Source organism: Mustela erminea, chromosome 7, assembly GCF_009829155.1.
Source record: "Mustela erminea isolate mMusErm1 chromosome 7, mMusErm1.Pri, whole genome shotgun sequence".
Taxonomy (NCBI): Eukaryota; Metazoa; Chordata; class Mammalia; order Carnivora; family Mustelidae; genus Mustela; species Mustela erminea.
Window position 1 is genome coordinate 15,431,539 of NC_045620.1, and position 19,707 is coordinate 15,451,245.

Consider the following 19,707-nt stretch of genomic DNA (forward strand, 5'->3'; position numbering starts at 1 on the left):
ACTGGACTCTTGGAAATTAATAACATTAAATTAACAGTTCAGTAGAAAAACTGGAAAATAAAAGAAAATCTTTCAAAATACAGTATAGGGAAAAAATATTTAAAGGATGAAAAAGAATTTTTATATAGAACAATAATCCAGGAAATTCAACATCAGTCTGAAACAGGAATTCCAGAGAAAGAATACAAAGAAAAGTACAACAGGAAATTATCTAAGAAATCAGGAGGGAACATTCCTAGAGTCAAACGTTACATTTTTAAGACTTTTATTATTTGAGAGAGAGAGAAAGAGCACATGAGCAGGGGGAGGGGTAGAGGGAGAGGGAGAAGCAGTCACCCCACTGACCAGGGAGCCCAAGGGTGGGACTCAATCCCAGGACCCCGCGATCATGACCTGAGCCGAAGGCAGATGCTTCATTAACTGAGCCACCCAGGCACCCCCAAAATTGCATCTTTTTAAACTGAAAAGTTTATCAAGTGCTGAGGAGAAGGGAAGAGTCGATCATGCCTGCATGTAGTCTCCTAACCTTTCAGAATTCAAAAGGAAAAAAATCCTACATGTTTCTAGAGAGACAAACTGTTTCAAAAGAAAGAATCAGACTGGTATCACACTTCTGAACAAGAATGGCTGCCTGAAGACACCGGAGCAACGCTTTTGAAGGTAAACGTTCTAGGATCGCCTGGGTGGCTCAGTGGGTTAAAGCCTCTGCCTTCGGCTCAGGTCATGATCTCAGGGTCCTGGGATAGAGCCCCACATCGGGTTCTCTGCTCAGCAGGGAGTCTGCTTCCCCCTGTCTCCGCCTGCCTCTCTGCCTACTTGTGATCTCTATCAAATAAATAAATAAAATCTTAAGGAAAAAAAAAAGGTAAACGCTCTAAAGGAAAATGACTTGGAACCTAGAATTCATCCTCACCCAGACAAAATAAAACCATTTTTGAGACATACAAGGACTCAGGACTGTTTCTCTCTTGTGCACTGTTTTCTCAGTAAACTCTTGGAGAATATGCTTCACCTAAATGAGGGTTTAAGCTATAAAGAGGGATTTGAAAGCAGGGATCTAACAATAGAGATGGAAGGAATGCCAAGGCTGAAGGTGAGGGCAGCTCTGGACCTCAGCAGACCTGCGGACCTAGAGAGCACCAGACTCACTACCGCGTGACGGTGGCAGCCTCTAGGACAGCAGAGCTGAAGGACTGAAGGACTCTCCCCCGCCCCCCCGAGACAAGAGTCCATGGGGAAGCAAGGACAGCCTCTACAGGAAGAAACAAGGAAAACTGAGCATATTAAAGAAGCTGTTATTAGTCCAGGAAAAGCCATACAGAAAGGAAAAATAACCAGAAAGTTACTGGCTCAGCAGGAGATAGTATTTATGATGCCATAATGCTATAAAACACTGAAAACTGACTTAACCAAAAAACGGTGATATTCGGAGAAAAAGGTAAAGGAGAAGTGCAAAGGGGGCTCTGGTGCTTGTGAAAAAGCTGAAGTCCCCCTGCTCCATCCTAGCAGGTCCAAAGGTAACACCTAAAACTGAAAAACGAAGAAAAAGCAGTATATGGTAGTGTGTGCTCCTTGTTTGCCTCTGAATGAAAAAATACGTGATCAGCGATTTCTGCAAGTAATAAGGGATTATTAATTATTTTATGTGTGATAATGGTAGTGTAATTACGTTTTTAAAAAAGCAGTCCTTGTTCTCTTAGAGAGACACGCTAAAGTAGCTATTAATGAAATGACATGATATGTAAAACTTACTCCAAAATTATCCAGTAGCAGGGGGAAAAGTGGCCACAGGCATAGATGAAACAAGGCAGGTCGTGATTCTTGAAGCTGGCTCATTAGATTATTCGAATATTGTCCATGTTTGAAAATTTCCATAAGAAAATGTTCACAGAGAGAGAGAGAGAGCTGTATAAGCATATTATTTGGATATATGGAAGTAACAGAACAAACAGCCAGGAGGATCAAAAGTGTATCCTCTTGGGACCAGGGCAGGAGGCAGGGCACTAGGGGAGCAGGAGACAGCTGTTTTCAGTGCAAGTTTATGACAATATTTGATCTTAAAAAGAATAAAGCAAACCTATGTGCATGTGCCATTTTGACTTAAACAAAAATTTTAAAAATTATTGGGGCGCCTGGGTGGCTCAGAGGGTTAAAGCCTCTGCCTTCAGCTCAGGTCATGGTCCCAGGGTCCTGGGAGCCCACATAGGGCTCTCTCTGCTCAGCGGGGAGCCTGCCTCCCTCTCTCTTTGCCTACTTGCGATCTGTCAGCCAAATAAATAAAATCTTTAAAAAAAAAAAAGCACATTTATTTTAGGGAGAGGGATAGAATAGGGGGAAGGGGCAGAGAGAGGGAGAGAAAGAATCTCAAGCAGATTCCCTGTTGAGTGTAGAGCCTGATGTGGGGCTTGATCCCACCCCTGAGATCACGACCTGAGCTGAAATCAAGAGTAGGACACTTAATGTGCTGAGCCACCCAGATGCCCCAAAACACAATGCATTTAATTTTTTGGAAAAGATTTAATTTGTGAGACAGAGCATGAGCAGGGGGAGGGGCAGAGCGACTTCCCGCCGAGCGCAGAGCCTGACATGGGGCTCAATTCCAGGACCCCGAGATCACAACCTGAGCTGAAGTCAGACACTTAACTGACTGAGGCACCCAGGTGCCCCAACACAATTAATTTTAAAAAGGAAATGGAAGGGGTGGGGAGGGCGCCTGGCCGGCTCGGTCAGTGCAGCATGCGACTCTTGATCTTACGGTTGTGAGTTCAAGCCCCAAGGGTGTAGAGATCACTTAAAAAAAAAAAAAAAGAAATGGAGGGTTAAAAGCGGATGTCACCTCAGGTGAGGGGGTAAGCAGGAAAATGATGCCTTTTTGGACTTGCAGTTTTTTCAACTGATGTTCATATACTATGATTTTTAGAAAATATTATCTATTTTTATTAGTTATTGCCATCAGCTTGTAGCTGGGCCTTTTGCTAATCTCGACGTTTACAAACTAAATCTGTTTCTCTAGGTAAAGAATCCTGAATAACCCAGAGTGAGTATCTCTACATTAAATGTAATAATAATTACTACTGCAGTTTAATAATTTATCTACCATTTATCAGTGCTTTATATATGTTATTTCTAATCTTTATAACACTGTTGGAAGACTGATATCATATTCCCATTTTACAGATGGTAAGATTAAGGGTGAGGGACACATCAGTCACATGCTTGAGGTTACAGAGCAGAAGGCCAAGCTTAAGACTCTTTCCACTACCCTATCTCTCCTTCACAGCCCACTGGTTTGGGCTCCAGAATGTACTTTTGCATCCATTTTGTCATCCTATCCATGAAGCGGGAGAGACAGAATGATCTCTACCTGACAGATGAAGAATGAAAGCTGAAAGTCAGGTAAGTTGCTGAAGCATCCAGGTTTCCCGTTCCTTAACTCAGGACTTCTCTGTCACCCCCATCATCTGTCCCCTCTACAACAAAATGCTGTTTTCATAACCTCCTCAGAGGCATGTGACATAAGAATCACTGTAAATGAATGCAGCTGAAGCAGGAATTTTAAAAAGAGACTTATTTTTTCCAAAGGAAATATAGTAATGAACCATGGAATGTCCTTAGTTGCTCTAATGTCAGCATTTTACTCGAGTCCTCAAAGGGGTTCTTAAAATGTCAGCAGCCTGTCTTCCTGGCAGAGAGAGATGGGCGGCTGGCAGGGGCAGCCTGCAGCAGTTCTGACAATCGGTGCCACGTTTCTCGGCTCCAAAAGAAGGGAATGAGCCAGGCATGCTTTGGCCCTGGAAAAAAAAAGAAGTATGTCTCCATCTCCTAAATCTACTTACATCAGTGGCCATGTGGCCCCAGGGATTTTGATAGTTGCCAGGAAGCTTAGATTGGTGCTACTCTAGAGCAGAGCAGGTCCTACAGCTGTATGACAGGTTGGGGCGGGGGGGCGGGGGGTGAGGGAGCCCAAAGTGGGGAACTGAAGGGCTTGAATGTCTGTCCTCTGGTCATCTCCAACCCTGGGTAGCTGATGGCCCTGCTTGGCAAAGAAGCAGACTAAGAGCTGGGCCCAAGGGCCATGAGCTTGGCTTGAAAGCCTGTTCCCTGGCTGTTCTGGCATCTGAACAATGGCCAAGCAGCAGCTAGGGGGAAGGAGCTGTTTACTCGAGTTCAAACTATTTATAGGACCAGCAATCTGCACATATTTGGATGACAAATCTCTGGGTTGCAAGTGAGCCATGCTTTGCTCCTGGACAATTTCATCAAACACACTCCCTCCCCACGCCGCCCCCGGGCCCCTTCGTGTTGCCCTTAGGATGTTTTATTTAAATTGCTGAGTTTAAAAAAAAAAAAAAATCAAGATCATAAAAAGAAATCACATTTTAGGAACAAGCGACTTATAATCCATTTGCCTAGGAGCTTAAACTACATAGTATCGTTTTCTTTCAGGCTAGAATCAGAGGTTAAATTCTAATACATGCATACATTTTAAAAATAAGACAAATTAAAACAGTATCCACATGAGCTCTGTAGTTTCACGGGTACTCGATCACCGTAACGATGCTGAGCCCCAGTCAAGCCCTGCAAAAGGAATATTTCTGACAACGGTTCTAAGACGATAAAAGGCCCCACAGAATAGATCCACAAACGCTATGCAACCAGATCCACGTTACAGGCAAACAGAGGAGGCACTACACCCCGAGGGCGCCCGCAATGCTGCCCCCAGCATGTGCCACCCAGGAAAGGGTTTGATTGGAACAAAAAGACGTAGAGAGCCTTCCGCACCGTTTCAACACACAAAAGGTTACAGTACCCTTGCCAACGTATTTGTTTGGAAAAACCAGCGTACCTCCAAATGCTGCCTTGTTTTTATAGCAAAGGCAATGCTGATCAGCTGCCTCCCCTGAGCCAGGCACTGCTCATTCCGAAAGGGAGATGTGGATGGTAATCGACATGCATGCCCCCGCTAACGTGCTGGCGGCCTCCAGTCCCATCGCCCTATTGGGCAGGAACTGGTGCAGAGAGAAAGGGCGCTGAGTGAGAAGAAAGGTTTAGAGTACAGGGGGTGATGCTGGACAATTAAGAGATTCCTCCAAGGGACCAACTTGTTTCCTTATTTTTAGCCCCTGCTAACGAAGCTCTTTAGAAGACAAACACGGAATGTCTCCAAGATAATCTTTAGATTAACCCCACTTTTTTCCCCCAAAGATTTAATTTACTTATTTATTTGTCAGAGAGAGAGAGCATGAGAGAGGAAACAGAAGCAGGGGGAGTGGGCGAGGGAGAAGCAGGCTTCCCACCCGCGTGGAGCCCGACCTGGGGCCTGATCCCAGGACTTTGGGATCATGACCTGAGCTGAAGGCAGACGCTTAATGACTGAGCCATCCAGGTGCCCCTAGATTAAACCCACTTTTTTAAAAAATCAGGAGAAAAGTAAAAGTGGTAAAAGGGTGAAGGACAGAAGCATGTTTATACAGAGAGGGAATGTAAATTATTTTAGAAATATTTTGCTGGTCAGTTGGTAATATTTGGGCAATATGTGACTAAAGGCTTTAATGTGCATAATTTATATCCCATGAGTCTATGAGGAATTTAAAAAATTTCCTCATCATTCAGACCTTAGCTAAAATGTCACCTCTTGGGGACTTCTCCACCCCACTCCACCTAAGGTAACTACCCATCTACCTATCACATCACTTTCCTTTTTAAAAGATTTTATTTATTTATTTGAGAGAGCAAGCACCCAAGTCGGGGGAGAGTCAGAGGGAGAGGGAGAAGCAGACTCCTTGCTGAGCATGGAACCTGATGCAGAACTCGATTTCAGGACCCTGAGAGATCATGACCTGGTACCCCAGATCACTTTCTTTTAATTGTCTGCACAGCACTGCTATTTTTTTTATTCACTAATTTGTGCACTGTTCATCCTCACTGCCATTCCCTACCACCCGCACTAAAATGTCAGCTTTAGGGGCGCCTGGGTGGCTCAGTGGGTTAAGCCGCTGCCTTCGGCTCAGGTCATGATCTCAGGGTCCTGGGATCGAGTCCCGCATCAGGCTCTCTGCTCAGCAGGGAGCCTGCTTCCCTCTCTCTCTCTGCCTGCCTCTCCATCTACTTGTGATTTCTCTCTGTCAAATTAATAAATAAAATCTTTAAAAAAAAATAAAATGTCAGCTTTATAGGAGCAGGGACCAGGTTTGTCGAATGTACTGCTTTCTTCCTATGTGCTGGGTACTAGCCACAGATGTTACATGCGTCATCTCATTCAGTCCTCACAGCCGTATGAGCTTTGTTATTATCCCATTCTACAGATGAGCAAACTGAGGCACAGTTTTAAGTCTAGTGAGTGGCCAGCAAGTGGGAATATGAACACTGCTATGACCACAACACTGTATGACCACAAAGCCTTTGTACTTAACTACCTCCCTCAAAACGAACCAGAAGTTTCAGACTATACACTTTTTGACCAAGCATTACAGTTCTGGAAATTTGTTATATGGAGATAATTAGACAAGAACAACGGTGAGATAAATTTTTATTTACTGCAGGCTGCTTACAAAAGCAAGTATGGAAATATGTTTAGGCAAGTCATCAGTTAGCTATAAGCCATAAGTTTACTTTTTGGTAAACAGGAGGCCCCCTCTCAGAGATACTGTGAAGATTTAATGAGACAGAGCACAGTATGTGGCTCATAGGGTTTTACAGTTTGCTATACGCATTTACATATCTAAAAGGATACACAAGAAACCAAATTGTTATCAGAGGCCATATCTGGACAGCAGGATTATGGGGGAGGGCTTTCATTAACTAAATTGTGTACTTCCACATTGGTCTAATTTTTATAAAATTCATACTGATGTCATAGTCATCAAAAATAAATATATTACTACTAAAAAAAAAAGAATATGAAGGGGCGCCTGGGTGACTAAGTTGGTTAAGTGCCTGCCTTCGGCTCAGGTCATGATCTCTCAGGGTCTCAGGGTCTCTCTCGAGCCCCACGTCTGGGCTCTCTGTTCAGCGGGGAGCCTGCTTCTCCCTCTCTCTCTACTACTTCCTCTGCTTGTGCTCTCTCGCTCTCTGTGTCAAATAAATAAAATCTTAGAAAAAAAAAGAACATGAAGAAAAAGTGAAAGAAACTTGGAGAAGAAAACTTGGTTTATGGGACAGTGAGGGAAATTAGTTTAGTAGATCTCAAACTAAAAATGTTCCTCCTCTTTTGTGCTATGAAGGAGCAAGATCTTCAGTGGGCTTATGGGTCCTACCCCACTGCAAAGGCCTGCATTCACAGTGAAGTCAGAGAGATTTTTAATAAGAACTCAGACCTATAGAATTTACTCAGATGGATTCAAGAAATTTAAAAGGATGCTAATATATATATATATTTTTAAATATTTTATATTTATAAATTTTTAATATTTTATATTTATAAATATAAAATGAGAGAAAATCTTTATAGCCACATCTGCCTTCTAAAGAGAAAGACTGTCAAATATGAGGCCCTTTTAGCTACCAGCTGCCTTTCTGAGTTCAGCTATGCAAAAAAAAACCGACAGAAATAAAAGCCAAAGGTTGCCAAGTTGCTCTGCACGATAAATAAAGAAGAACTGAATTCCAGGGGGAATCTGTGAGGAATAAAAGAAGGGGAAGGAGCAAGGACCCAGGGAGATGCCAGAGGTCCAGGGTCTGGGGTTCCCAAATCACCAGCAAAGCTGGTAACTATGAAAATTCTTTTTGTGAGTGTATTCTTTGTTCTTGGTGGAAACCAGGAAGGGACCAAGTTTCAATTTTGAACTGATAGGCTGAGAAACAGAGGAAGAGGAGGCAGAGATGACCCAGAGAACACCTTTACCCCTTAGGAACCTGCAGAATCTTGGGGGAAACCTCAGATTTCGACATGGCTAGAAACAAGGGGTCAAGCTGATCTTATCTAGATCTTAAAGTGCTAACACATCAGAGTTTATATGGTTTATTTATCAAGAGGGATATTTATTTATCAAGGAACAAATTGATATGTATGTAGCACAAAAATAAATTAACTCGACTACTCTTCCATGCCACTGAAAAGCTTTTCACAATTTGTGTAGCGTTGCGAACTCATTTTAGGTCACGTATTCCTTTGAGGATGTGATGAAAGCTAAGATCCTGCTCTTTGGAAAATGTGTATCATTTCAAAGGGTCTGCAGACCTCTCTGGAGGCCATCTCTGGGACATTCACTATAGGGAGACTGTAACAGCATTGACGGTCATTGCTTGTTGTTGACAACAGGTACCCCAAGTCACCTTGCAGTTTATGCAGAAAATATAAGAACACTGCTGACATTCATTGATTTATAAACATAATACACATAATCCTGAAGGTATAAACAATGCAATGAGATCTCTGTACTGATTTATAGTTAACTGAGGGAAGGAAAGACAACAGGCGGCTACAATAGGGTGGGATAAGTCAGACCGTACATTTCAGACTAACCTCACCCCTCAACTTCCTTTTTGGCCCTAGGACTCACTACCTACAAATGGAACAACAGGTGGAAATGAGTGACATGAATACAGAGTACAACAGAGGAAATCAACAAGAGGCCAGGGCACTGGGGCCGTTTATTTTATTTTATTTTATTTTAAGATTTTATTTATTTATTGGACAGAGAGAGACACAGTGAGAGAGGGAACACAAGCAGGGGGAGTGGGAGAAGGAAAAGCAGGCTTGCCGTCAAGCAGGGAGCCCCAGGGATGGAGTGGGGCTCCATCCCAGGACCCTGAGATCATGACCTGAGCCAAAGACAGACACTTAATGACTCAGCACCTCAGGTGCCCCTGGGGCTATTTTATTTTATTTTATTTTATTTTATTTACTTATTTATTTGTTTGTTTGTTATTTTAAAAAATATTTTATTTATTCACTTGACAGACAGAGGACACACGTAGGCAGAGTGGCAGGCAGAGGGAGAGGGAGAAGCACGATCTCTGCTGAGCAGGGAGCCCAATGCGGGGCTCGATCCCAGGATTCTGGGATCATGACCTGAGCTGCAAGCAGCCACTTAACTGACTGAGCCACCCAGGTGCCCCATTTTTTTTTTTTTTTTTAAAGATCCTGGGGCCATTTTAAATAGCCAGCCTGGTCTTCTGTGGCCTTTGAGTTCCGTGTGTCTGCATACAAATATCTCCAAAATCCAAACCAAGCCAAAACAAAACAAAAAAACAAGAGTTCTTTTCCTTAATAAACAGTAACCATGGATATTTTTTTAAATGCCACATTAAAAAAAAGGAATTGACAAACTGAGATTGTTCTGAAAACTCATCTTTTCTTTTAGAAACCTACAATCCACATTGCTGGTTTGCATTGTTAGATCAGCAAATACTTATTGAGTTCTGAAATAATCATGTCTGCTGTTTGCGTTACATAAGAACTTTCACACGAGACTGTCTCATTTCTTCTGAAAACCTTCTTGTTGTAAATGCTTATATTCAAGGGCATGATGACTTGGTAATTTACAGCTTGTTAAGTCCTGTAGCCAACATCAAAATACAGACCTACCTACCTTTTCCTAAACTCCCAGGGAAAATGACAGCCCGTGCCAGACACAGGAGGGGCAGAGGAGGTAACAGCCTTGAAGAATAGAGTGGAGAGAATATGTTAATGTAGCACCAGGATAAGCTTGGGTGTTGAAATCAGATGCACTTGGGAAAAAACCCTAGCTCCCTCCCGCACTTACGAGCTATGTGAGCTCAGGCAAATCACTTGATCTCTCTGAATTCTGAGATCTCATTTGTAAAATGAAGACAATAATAGCATCTATCTCATCTGAATGTAGGAAGGTAGAGGGAGGAAAGGAGGGAAAGTATAATGAACGGATGCTAATTTATCTTTTACAGAGGAGAATCAGAGACAGCGAAGGCTTCAGGACTGACTGCCATTTCAGCCAACATGATGGATTAAATATCCCCAAACCTTCCTGCCATCACCCTAGCAAATATGTCGAATGCATGCCTGAGCTTAAGAGCCCGCATGGGAAGTTTTCTGAGATCAAACAAGCACAAGTCCGGCAAGATAAGATAAGCACCAGAAGGCTTAAAGACATTTGCCATTTAATGATACAAAGCTACTTTAAAGTTAACTGTCTAAAATCACAAATAAAGAAAAAATGTGTGTGTGTGTGTGTGTGTGTGTGTGTGTGTGTGTGAATCTTATTTACAATTTTGGAGGTAATCACCACAATTACTAAAAACCTCTAAAGTAATAAAGAAGTGGTGGCGCCTGGGTGGCTCAGTCATTAAGTGTCTGTGTTTGGCTCAGGTCAGGATCCCAGGACCCTGGGATGGAGCCCGGCATCGCATAGGGCTCCCTGCTCAGTGGGAAGCCTGCTTCTCCCTCTCCCACTCCCCCTGCTTGTGTTCCCTCTCTCACTATCTCTCTGTCAAATAAATAAAGAAAATCTGGAAAGAAAGAAAGGGAGGGAGGCTGGCTTTCCGGAGAAAGCTGGGTAAGTGAGCAGGGAGACTCTGCCCCATCCTTTTCCGCTTCTATCTTTCTGTTCTATATTGGTGTTTATTTTTATGTGCAAGTATTTACTTTTCTAACTTTTGTTAAATTGGCAAAGGAAGGAAGGTTGGCGGAACTCTGCCATCACCCACCGTAAAAAATACTAATGGGATGAATAACATAAAAATGAATTTCAGAAGAAAAAAAAAATCAGTCTTAAGGTGACTGGAGAAGGTATTCTCCTCTAAACATACCTCATCAAGGATTTCTTTTGAATGATAACACCCAGTGTTGTGGAGATCCGGGAAAATGGTGGTTAGGAATGAAAAATAGTACAACAGTCCTAAAACGCAATTTGACAACATGTACTGAAATCCTTAAAACACTCCCACCCCCCAGGAGGGGGGGTGTGGAATATGGGAACTTTCTGTACTTTGTGCTCTGTTTTACTTGAACCTAAAACTAGTCTCAAAAATAAAGTTTACTGATTAAAAAATATGTATACATGCCCTTTAACCAGGTCATGTGACTTCTAGGGCTTTAATCCTGCAAGAGATCATTATGGGGACGTTTGCAAAGACTGGACTCAGGGTGCTGACTCACAGTGCACAATTAGCGAGTGGCAAATACATTTTGGTATACCTGCAGAATGGCATACTATGCAGTTACCATGTGATGCTATAGAAGAGTATCTCACAGCATGAGAAAAATAGTCTCTCTAATATATTATATTATATATATAATATAGTGTATATAATAGGGGCTCATGGTTGTAAAGAAAAATTCTGCATAAAAAAATAACTGAGGAACCTAGTAGTAACATTGCAGGTAATTTTTATTTTCTTCTTTTGGTTTGTTGGCATTTTATTTCATTTTTTAAAAAAAATTTTAGGGGCACTGGGTGACTCAGTGGGTTAAAGCCTCTGCCTTCAGCTGGGGTCATGATCCCAGAGTCCTGGGATCGAGCCCCGCATCGGGCTCTCTGCTCGGTGGGGAGCCTGCTTCCTCCTTTCTCTCGCTCTGCCAGCCTCTCTGTCTAGTTGTGATCTCTGTCTGTCAAATAAATAAAGAAAATCTTAAAAAAAAAATTTTTAGAGATTTTATTTACTTGAGAGCAAGCGAGAGTGAGAGAGAGCACAGAGGCAGAGGGAGAAGCAGAGTCCCCACTGAGCAGCAAGCTGGATGTGGGGCTGGATCCCAGGACCCTGAGATCATGACCTGAGCTGAAGGCAGACACTTAACCAACTGAGCCACCGCAGGAGCCCTAGTTTGTTGGCATTTTAAATGTTTTCCGCAAAGCACTCTTTTTGTAATAAAAATATAGTATTCTATAAAAAGAAAAAAATATAAAAAGCTATTTTTAAGTTCCTTTGGGCAACACATACCAAGAAAAGAAAAGGGAAATAAAATCGGGAAGAAAAAGGAGGATCTTTAATAAAGCAAGATGGAGAGGAGAATGAAGGGGGCGAGATCCTGCGGGATGGAAATGCCCTGGGCAGCCTCTGGGCTCCTCAGCCACAGCCCTTCTTCCAAATCTTTGATGGGAAAACCAAAGAGAAAGGACCCCAGAGCTTTCTTCTCATTTCCCATGACTGATCATATTGCTTCTGACAGGTCGATGGTAGGCAGACATCCAGTGGATTTCAGGACAATGAAAGAGGAGATCAAGAACAAGGCTATTAGCCCACAGAACTAAAGGTAACCTCAAACCAATGTGTACCAATGCCATGATTTCTAACCAACGGAGATGATTATTTATGCAGAGCTGCCAAGAAGCTATTGTGTCCACAGATGAAAATTCTTAGCCAGGAAAAGATTCCAGGCCTGAAGCAGAGCAGTCTTTAAAAGAGAACAGGCTTGCAGAAGATAAAAGGGATTCTTCCCTCCCCCCTTGGGGAGGACTGAGGCTGTTGGCCCAGAGATAAAATGACTCTGCACAAACTGATGCTGAAGTTTCTAAAAAGTCCCAGTAAGGCAAACAAAGAGAAAGATGATGTGCTTGAAGATTAATTTAAGCAGCAACAAATTAGACAGAAACCAGAAGAAGCGGACTGAAAGGCTCATTAATAGTGTGAATCTGAAAGAAGAAAATCAGATGGGACAATAATACTGGAAATTCTCCATTCCATGGACCCTATGACAAGAGAACCAGGCTACTGCCTTGTAAGATAGGGCATTAAAAACGAAAGCCTTCAGTGTGAACTAAGTATATTACATGGGCTCAAAGAAGAGAGCAAAGTCATACCTGAATTACAGTCCCTACAATTCTTTTGCAGCCTAACTACTTCTCTGTACTAACTCCATATTGTGCAAATATCACCGAGGAGAATTCTGATTTCATCTAGCTTAACATATAGGGAAGACTGATCTTGCAAGCACTCGCCAGCATCCATTAGTTTCTGGCCATATCCCCAAATTATCCATATGTTTTGGCAGAGAGTTTACTGGATGTCTAACAATAGAATCCTCTGTGAGCTGGAGATAACATCATCTGAAGCTAAGGACTAGAAGAGGCACTTAACAGAGCAAAAGGCAAAATAAAATAAAATTTAATTACAGACGTTGAGCTAAATGGGCCCTTTGCACTGGAGCGATGAAGACAAGCCTTCAGCACGAATGCTGCACAGATGAACCCCTGCTTGCCGACCCAGGCTTGTGATGGAAAGGGCTAGAAGGTCTGAAAGGAACCTTGTTGAGAACATCATCTAACTCCAGGAGCTCCAAAGAGGCCCATTATGAAAGGCGGGGCACTGACTGCTGGCCCAGGCCCTCGGGATGCTCTTACTTGGGGAGTATCTTTCTGAACAAGGAACTGATAAGGAACTTGCCCAGCAAGTAATCCCTGTGACAACTGTCCAACTCTTTAAGGAGCCATAAACAATGTGTACACAGAGGCATATAGTGTATTGCAGTCACACTGCATTTACCAAAACCAGCGGCAGGCTACCATTTGCCAATTCCTGCACTAGAGGATGGGATGCTGGTCGCCGATAGCATGAAATGTTGAAAGAGTTTTCAAAATAATCACCTACAGTCATCTGAAGTGAAGTTCGAATTGAAGGCAAAGCTATTCCAAGCTCAGTAAGTTGCTCCTCCAGACCCACGAGGGGCATGACGAATATACAGATCAGGAATTGGGTTTACTGCTTCTTACTGCACTGGAGACCTTCAAGTCCATTTTAAGCTCATGTTCCAGGGTTGTTCTGGAGCATAGTTTCTTTTTTCTTTTCAAGATTTTATTTATTTATTTGACACAGAGAGAGGCCACAAGTAGGCAGAGAGGCAGGCAGAGGCAGAGAGGGGAAGCAGGCTCCCCGATGAGCAGAGAACCCGAGCCTGGGACCCTGAGATCATGACCTGAGCCGAAGGCAGAGGCTGAACCCACTGAGCCACCCAGGCGCCCTGGAGCATAGCTTCTAATGTCCAGTATCTAATGCCACATGTGCTGAAGAAGTGAGTCAAGGCAGCAGTTGTGTTTTCCCTACAACAATCCCTCTCAGTGTGGCTGCGCATTTCTTCTGGAAATATCATCCCTGATTGCTTTGTTTCCATCTGGGTAAACATTCAAGCCCAGATCTATTAGCTCCCCCCCAACACCCGATTCTGCGAACTATCTTCCTACTTAAACCAGCTGGATTGGACTTTGTCCTTTGCTCTGAAGAACCCTGACCAATATGATATGCCACCAATAGGCATCTCTATTATAGAACCCAGCATAGTACATTATCGTTACATGTGATATTTCTGTCTCCCTTAGCTGATGGAGAAAGTATTTTACTCATTTCCATAGACACACTACCCTAGCACAAATGCCAGGCAAAACAGAAGGCACCTAATAAATGAGTGTAGATGAACAGAAAAAAAAAAAAAAAAACCACAAAAAGATGGAAACCGTGTCTTTAGAGTGGAGAGATGAATTATTTTTAAATGATGTTGTAATATATTTTCTTAAGAGCTTCACTTGGTCGAAGTTACTATTGTCCACTCAAAACCAAGTAGCACAGCAGTATTCATGCTCAGGACCACAAGTCCCAGTGAAGAAAAATGATTTCTAATTCTCTTTATTTCCACTGCTAAGTTTGAAATGAATTTCAAAGGTTTGGAAGATTCTGTAAGACTTCTGCTGGAACAATGACAGGAATGTGATATCATGATCAAGAAGGTGTGATTCCTCCTGTGCTCACAACCTGTCTTTTATATAAAGTGATAGGGGGATGGAGAGTTACAGAAAGTTAAAGAAAGATCACTGGAGGAGGTGGATTTGGGACCAGATAAACACAATCACAAAGGAAAGCCCTTGGAAGCAATAATCATAAAAATAGTGACTAGATGCACTGTGACTCATACTACATCACAGTTTAGAGAGAGCTTAAAAATGAAATGAAGCTGTGCCCTTTTGTGACATCAAAAAACAGCCACTTTACTGTTTGTTTGTTTGTTTGTTTTTAGAAAACAGCCACTTTAACATGGAATAAAAGCGAATCAAAATTGTAACGCCATGAGGCCTCCTAGTACTGCAGTAATGGAAAGTTTTGAAAAATGAAATGTAACACCGGAAAAGCATTCAGTTTAAAACTATTTTTCCCACCTGCTGTGGGAAAAAGGGAGCTCTGGCTTCAGGTGCTCGGTCCAGTTCCTCTGAGTGAAAGGAATTCCATACCCTAAAAGACGATCAAGACTCTATCAGACCTCTCTCACCCGAAGTCAAAATTCATCTCTCCATCTGCCTGAGAAAGGTAAGTTTAATAAGCAAAGTCTTAAGACATCACACACACACAAAACAACTTCCAATGGATCTACAGATTTAAATGCAAAAATATCAAACCACATAAATATTAGAAAAATACATGACACAATGCTTTGTAGCCTCACAATGTGGAAGGCCATTCCAAGTATGAAATAAAACCCAGAAGTCATTAAAGAAAAGAGTGATAAATTTTACTGTATACAAATAAAAATATTTTGCGCGGCAAAAATCATGATCAGTGAAGTAAAAATCACAAGTCAAACTGGGAAAAATTACATTTCATAGCATGAATAGCCTATTTCCTTAATCTACAAAGAGTTTCTAGAAATTGGTAAGACAAAGACCAACAACTTAAGGAGGAAATAAGCTCAGAATATGAACAGGGAATTTAGAGAGATGTAAATACATACGGCTCTAACTATATGAAAAGTACTTTACCTTAGTTGATATTTTATTTTTCATCTACCATTGGAGAAGATCAAAAAGTCTAACACACTGATGTTCAAAAACAGTAATTCTCATCTATTGCTGATAGAGTCATACATTGGTATAGTATCATTTGGCAATGAATACAAAAAATTCACATATCATCTGCCATGGCAGATCCGCTTTTAGGGATTTATCAGAAAGGCATACTTCCAAAAATGTGAAATACGTATTCATTATAGCAAAAGATTAGAAATCATCTGAACATTCATAAAAGGGAGGTTAAATAAAATCAAGGTACTTCCAAAAGAAGCCTATACAGCCATAATAATTTAGATACACAGGGATATTTAATGATACAAAAATAATTCCAAAAAACGTATATTTGGGGGTGCCTGCGTGGCTCAGTGGGTTAAAGCCTCTGCCTTCGGCTCAGGTCATGATCTCAGGGTCCTGGGATCGAGGCCCACATCAGGCTCTCTGCTCAGCGGCGAGTCTGCTTCCTCCTTTCTCCTTCTCTGCCTGACTCTCTGCCTACTTGTGATCTCTCTCTGCCAAATAAATACCTAAAATCTTAAAAAAAAAAAAAAAAAGACAAAAAAACCTGTATATTTCACAAAGCCTGATGCAGAAAAATATGAACAGTATACTATCTACTTCATAATAAGGAAAGAAACAAATATGTGTATTTACTTTTATACACATGGAATATTTCTAGGATGCATGAAAAACTGGAAATGGTAGGTCTCTCCAGGGTAGCTGGAGGATAAGGATGACAGAAGATTTTTCTTTTTTCTTTTTAGGATCCAACTAGAACCCTACTTCTTGAATCTGATGGTTTTAGTTCTTAAATCCCTTCTAATCTAGACTAGCACACCATGTCTTATGGAGAACAAATCTCTCTGTAGTAGTGAGTTTTCTAGTATTTACAACAAGATCTATTTCCTTTTATGTGGGTGTTCTTTAATGTCTCTCAATAAAATTGTATAATTTTATGCCTAGAGGCCTGTGGTTTTTGATGTTGCTGTACAAAGTATCTTTTAAAATTTAATTTTCTACTTGTAGCTGGTATGTAGAAATACAATTGATTTTCTATATTGATTTAGTATCCGCCAAACTTGCAAAAACTGTTAACTTTAATAATTTCTTTGTAGAAATCTTTTATAATTTCTACATAAATAATCATGTCATCATAGAAACAGTAAGTTATTAATTCATCCTTTCCCATGCTTTTATTTTTCTTGTCTCATAGAACTTCTGACAAATGTCAAATAGAAGTAATGTTATGAGGGCAACTCTGATTCCTGATCTCCAAGTGAAAACTTCCTCAAACTGAAAATTCTCCATTAAGTATGATGTTTGCTGTACATGCTTTATAGTTCTCTTCACCAGGTTAAGGAAGTTCCTTCCTATTTTCCACCTATCCCTAGGGGGCTGAAATTGTTGCTACTGTTTTAATCAGTAATGGATGCTGAATTTTATCACACGATCATGATTCTTCTCTTTTAATGTTAGAAAATTACACTAATTGAGTCTATGGTGTTGAACCAACCTTGCATTTCGGTTATAAAACCAACTTGGTCATGATGTATTATCCTTTTCACATCCTGCTAGATAGGGCAGACTATGTTTTCCAAAGATGGCCTTAAAAATACTACTCCATCCTGACTGCTTTTTTTACAACGTGATTTTGACACTCCTTCAGTTGGGTGGTGGGGTCTTTGACACATTTGCAGGAATCTAGACTGACCTCTGTAACGGTCTCAACCAAGAGAGTACTGGAGGGGTGGTGGTATGTGAATTTCAAGATTAGACCATAAAAATGTTAAGCACTTCCAATTAACTGACTTAGAACCCTGCACTTAGAACCCAGCTGTCGGGGCGCCTGGGTGGCTCAGTGGGTTAAGCCGCTGCCTTCGGCTCAGGTCATGATCTCAGGGTCCTGGGATCGAGCCCCGCATCAGGCTCTCTGCTCAGCGGGGAGCCTGCTTCCCTCTCTCTCTCTCTCTCTGCCTGCCTCTCCATTTACTTGTGATTTCTCTCTGTAAAATAAATAAATAAAATCTTTAAAAAAAAAAAAAAAAAAAAAAAAAAAAAGAACCCAGCTGGCACGCTGTCAGGAAGCTCAAACTAGTCCTTGCAGACAGACAGAACACAAGAAGAACCCTATGTAGGTGTTAAAATGGAGATGAACTGAGGTTCTATACAGCAGCCAGCTGATGGTCTACACAACAGTCGGTACTGACTGTAGGACATGCAAGTAAAAACCAGCTCCAGATGATTTCAAGCTGCTTTGAGTCTTCTCAGCTGGAAGCCCAAACAAAATGGAGCAGCAGAGACAAGCCACCCTCATTGTGCTCTGATCAAGTTCCTGACCCATAGAATCTCAGGTATACAAAATAGCCACTTTAAGTCACATCTGGTCAGCTTCCTACGCCACAATAGTAAGTGAGAAATTGGATTTTGCTTTGCTAATATTTAGCTTAGGACTTTCCATATCCATGAGTAAAACAGCCTGTGAGTTTTCCTTCCTCACAATGTTACCATCAGGTTTTTTGTTTGTTTTGATCATCTCTTTTATTATTTTCAGGAAGAGTTTGTATACTATTACCTCTTTCTCTCTTAAATGCTTTATATAACTTTCTAGTGAAGCCATCCAGACCTGCAGTTTTCTTTGTGGGAAGGTTTTTAAACTGCTGATTCAATTTTTATTAATAGTTACAATACTAATAAGTTTATCCATTCACCTAAATTTCCCAAATCTTTGGCATAAAACTGTTCACTATGTCTTATTATCTTGTTAATGACTACATGATCCCCCCTCTTTTCACTTTTTTTTTTTTAAGATTTTATTTATTTATTTATTTGAAAGAAATCACAAGCAGTCAGAGAGGCAGGCGGTGTGTGTGTGTGTGTGTGTGTGTGTGTGTGTGTGTGTGTATGAGACAGAGAGAGAGAGAGAGAAGCGGGCTCCCTGCTGAACAGAGAGCCCGATGCAGGACTCAATCCCAGGACCTTGGGATCATGACCTGAGCTGAAGGCAGATGCTTAACTGACTGAGCCTCCCAGGGGCCCCCCATCACTCTTTTCACTCTTGATATTGATTATCTGTGCATTTCCTTTTTTCCTTTCTCCCTCTCTCCCTCCCTTCCTTCCTTTTCTTAATCAACCTCACAAGGGTATATCATTTTTCTTAATCTTTTCCAAGATTGTTAAGCTCTCATTGATAGACTATATTATATATTTGCTCTATATTTCATTGATTTCTACTTTTCTTATAACTTGTCTTTATTTTCTTCAGAATTACTTTGCTGTGCTTCTTCAGACTTCTTAAGATAGATGCTTGCTCGCTATTTAGCCTTTTTTATTTCTTAATATATGCATTCTGGGCTATATACTTTTGAATCTCTGAATTCACATCTTTCATGTTCTGAACATGAAACATAGCTGAACATTTCACCTCTTCAAATAACTGCCTCTGTACCATTCTTGCTCTTTTCTTTCTGGGATTCCAATTAAATGTTTATTAGACCTTCTCACTGGATCCTCTTAATTCTCTTACCATCTCTTCATACTTTGCATATTTTTTTGTCTCTTGATGTTTGTTGTGGATCATTTTCTCCCAACCTATCTTCTAGTTCACTAATTCTCTCTTCAGTTATTTTAAATCTACTGTGTTCTTGTTTCTGGTTATTATATTTTTAGTTCTACAATGCCTTTATTTTTCAAATCTGTTGTTTGTTATTGACAGTGTCCAGTTACTTACTGATATTTTCATTCTTAGTTTCTATTTCTTATTACATAATAAATTAGTTGTTTTACAGTCCATGTCTTAAATTCCAATATCTCATAGCTTTGAGGATGTTTTTGCTGTATGTTGTTTCTTCTAGTTCTTTTCATGGGTATCTGGTTTCCTTGTGAACCTGGTTTTCTTCTATGAGCTGATCATTATAAAACAAATTACTTTAGAGGACTAGTTTGATATGCAGGATAACATATTCCTTTAGAGAGGATTTTTGCTTGCTTTTGCTGGTTCCCTGATGGCATCATTAGCTTAAGA

General features: G+C 41.1%; 1 protein-coding gene and 1 long non-coding RNA gene across 2 annotated transcripts in view; one reads left to right on the plus strand and one right to left on the minus strand.

Moving 5' to 3' along the window:
* The window catches only part of PKIG (cAMP-dependent protein kinase inhibitor gamma), a 96,069-nt gene that overhangs the window by 38,298 nt on the left and 38,064 nt on the right, over positions 1-19,707 (minus strand). The gene's annotated exons all lie outside the window — the stretch shown is intronic.
* On the plus strand, positions 1,342-10,143 carry LOC116594924. The gene is made up of 3 exons (XR_004287461.1): positions 1,342-1,517; positions 3,178-3,396; positions 9,868-10,143. It is a non-coding gene; the product is annotated as an uncharacterized LOC116594924 (long non-coding RNA).